Raw genomic sequence first — 3,457 nt, 5'->3', positions numbered from 1 at the left:
ATCGTGGAGTTGTCGTGCGTTCAGTACTTGATCGATTGGATCACGAAGAAGTTTGACTACATCAACCGCGTTACTAAACGCTTCCGCTTTCGGTCTACGAGGGTACGTGGACACACTCTTCCCCGCTCATTGCTATGCTTCTCCTAGATAGATCTTGTGTGATCGTAAGAATCTTTTTTGAATACTACGTTCCCCAACAGTACATGTGTAGACTGCGGGGGAGTAAGCCACAGAGCTTCCCATCGTAGAACAGGATGGTTATCCTTTCCCGACCTCAACCAATTATGGTTGCGACATCCATTTTTGCACTCTGCGAACCCGTCCGTAAGGGCAGCAAGGATGCAACGGTTCGACGTGGGGTGCTCCGAACAGACTAAATTGTGGATCCATGGTGTGGCGTGTTGCTTGGCGGAGAGTGGCGCCTCGACGCCAGAAAAGAGATTGACAATCATTAGCCAGTCACTAGCACCACCGCCACGAGAGGATGCGGGCACGATCCAGCCTCCATCGTAAAACCCGACCAGCCTGTTGGAGATTGCCTCAGTCGGGAGCGGAACGCGTAAGCACCGTCCATGGGGCAGAACACGCGCATCGCACCGGCTTGAGATGGTGAGAAGATGAGCCACGGCAAAGTCGGCACCGACCGTGACTTGATTTTTTGAAAAAGGGAATATATTAATATAGCGGACATACCAATTACACCTGGCCTCTGCAACAACACAATATCGTAAAGAGATTACGGATGCATACAGCCAAAAACAATAAGAAGAAGAAGAAAAAGATCCCACAACAGTGATCAATTTCTTGTAGCGACAGCACGAACTACTGCCTAGATGACACCCGAAGTCCTAATTCTCCAAAAACGACGCCTCCAAAAAGGAAACAGTGCAGAAGCACCATCATCGCCTGATTCTACATCTTAGGTTTTCACCCTGAAGAAGATCCGCGCTCTCAAAACAATGCATTCAACAAGGTCACTGTCATGCACAACCAATTAAGGCCAGACCTTGGGTTTTCACCCTGAAAGTTAAGACCCTGTACTCTGCTTGTGTTGCCGCCCCCACTTGCCGATGCCAATGCCACGAGTCATGAATCACCAAGCAAAGTCCTCATCGCCGCGAAGACTCGATCCTCTATTACAAGACCTTAGACCTCAGCCACCATGACGTTCTCTGTCATTGTCTTCACCATGGAAATCGAAATACCGACATGTCCCATACTGTCAACAGAGAACAAAGCTTTGTGTCACACCATCCTAAAGCCACTCAGGCTGAAATAGGGGTGCACACGACCGAATCCCATCTGATCTAGAAATCTAAAGGCGTCAAGCACCCAATGAGCATATCCAGTGGAGCTTCCCGGAACTCATCAATGGCCATATCCATGAGGGTCGGCAACCGGCAGAACACCATCTTAGAGCAAAAACAACCAAAGGACCGTGTCACCCGTCGGCTCCCAGCAGCAGGCCGGAGATCTCAGCGGGCACCACCAGCACCACGCGGAGATGAGTAGCTGAGCCGCATCGAGCCCTCCGAACCAGACGCCATGGCGCCCTCGCGGCCCCACCGGCAGTCGTGGTGGCCAGAAAAATCCGGGGCCGCCGCCCCAGCGCCCATCTCCGCCATAAGAACCATGTCGTCTATGTCGTGGTCGACGGAAAAATCCGGGTGGATTTGGATTGTTGAGGCTTGTGAGAATCCATGTAGTAGCTAGGGTTTGGCAGCTAAGGGTTAAATTACCAACGTAAATACTCCTTTATCCGTCGGGGCCACGGAAACCAACAGCAATCAGCCAATCACGTCCTTTTTTTTTGCATCGAGCAATCACGTCCCTACTTCACGGAACTTATATTTTAGAAGGAAAAAATTGTATTTTATCGGGTTTTTTGGACGAAAATACCAGACCGGTTTTCCTTTCAATTATATGGGGGAAGAAGGTACAGTGCGTATCGCACGAAGGAATAAACATTGATAACTAGGTGTAATTAAGAAGAGTTTACAAACAAAACAGACCATAAATTCGGTTTACAAAGGAACTACTCTCGCGACGGTATCAAAGATCCTCTTTTGATCTTTCTTGCAAAACATGGTACCGTGCACTGATGAACAATTTCTAAAAAAATTGCATTTCTGTCGGACTAAGACCCTGTTCGGCAACCCTCCACTACGGAGCAGAGCGCCGTTCTAGCCACTCCCCAAATCATAATTCATGCCACTCTGCTCCCGAGCGGAGTTGCAGAAAAGAGGAAGTCCGAACAAACCTTAAATCTCCCACGATGTAAGCAAAACGAGAGAAGCTAATCCCTCAGGGCATACTAACTGATCCCTAACGGTTAGAGGAGTAAAATTCCGCTCTATTTACTCCTCTAAACAGGACCTAGCCGATCCCCAATCGGCGTTAGTGCAGTAAAACTTATACTCAGCCGCCGCTCATCTTGCTACCGGAGCTGCGGCCGTCCCACCGGAGCTGCCATTGTCAGTGAGGGAGCTGCTCTTCCTTTAATGAAAATGACAAACAGTAGGGCTTTCGCCTTACTGTTTTATGGTAAGAAAAAAGTGAGGGAGCTGCAACCGCATGTAGAAAGTTGTTGCATGCGTGGATCCGGCGAGGAAGACATGAGATGACGCGGGCGACCGGCGGCGAGGGGTGGCAACTGGCGGCCATGGCGGCGAGCTGTTGCGGGCACGGGGTGGGTGCGCATCCCTGAGCAGCCATGGTTCCATGCAGGCCTGGTGGCTGGATTTGAAACGGGGGGAGGATGACAACCTGATTTGTCATGGGATATAAGGGGCAGGGGAAGAAGAAAACCTATTATCACAGGATCAGACGCTTGGAATTAGGGGAATTGGATGGCTGCGGGCCGACCAGCCCAAATTTTGGCTAGCGCGCCGGCACCTAGCACCCGCCTAATGTTATTAGGTATAGAAGATTTAAAAAATATTAGTATCAGTATTAGTAATTATATTTGTTATTATATTATTAAGTATAGACAGGCTGGCACATGTAACATCTAAATCAGCTAAAAGTGTCAAGATAAAACCTCGTTTCTATTGGAAGTAGATAACATCATAATTTTGATACAAACTGCAATGACATTGAGCAGCTAGAAATCCGGAGGGAGAAGCCACACCAGACCATTATAGTGATTAGTAATGTTATAGTGACTAGTCCTGTAATATCCTGTTGACTTGATCCTATCCACTCCATTGATTTTTTTTGTCTTTCCTACAATACAAATGTTCGCTGTAGTGACATTTCATCAATTGCACATCATTGCAGATGCGATTAGTATCGCCTGGTAAATTTAAATGGTTGTAGTAGATGTGATTTCTCTCTACTCCGCCAGGCCTATCCGCTGGCACGTACATCATTTTGGAGCAACGGGTACTGAGGAACAAGGCATGGTCGTCCAATGTAGTAACTTCCGCCCAGCTGTAGCCGTGACACATATTTTTAG

Source organism: Triticum dicoccoides, chromosome 2B (assembly GCF_002162155.2).
Source record: "Triticum dicoccoides isolate Atlit2015 ecotype Zavitan chromosome 2B, WEW_v2.0, whole genome shotgun sequence".
NCBI classification, from domain to species: Eukaryota; Viridiplantae; Streptophyta; class Magnoliopsida; order Poales; family Poaceae; genus Triticum; species Triticum dicoccoides.
The sequence above is the reverse complement of the archived record's forward strand: the minus strand, read 5'-3'. Positions refer to the sequence as shown.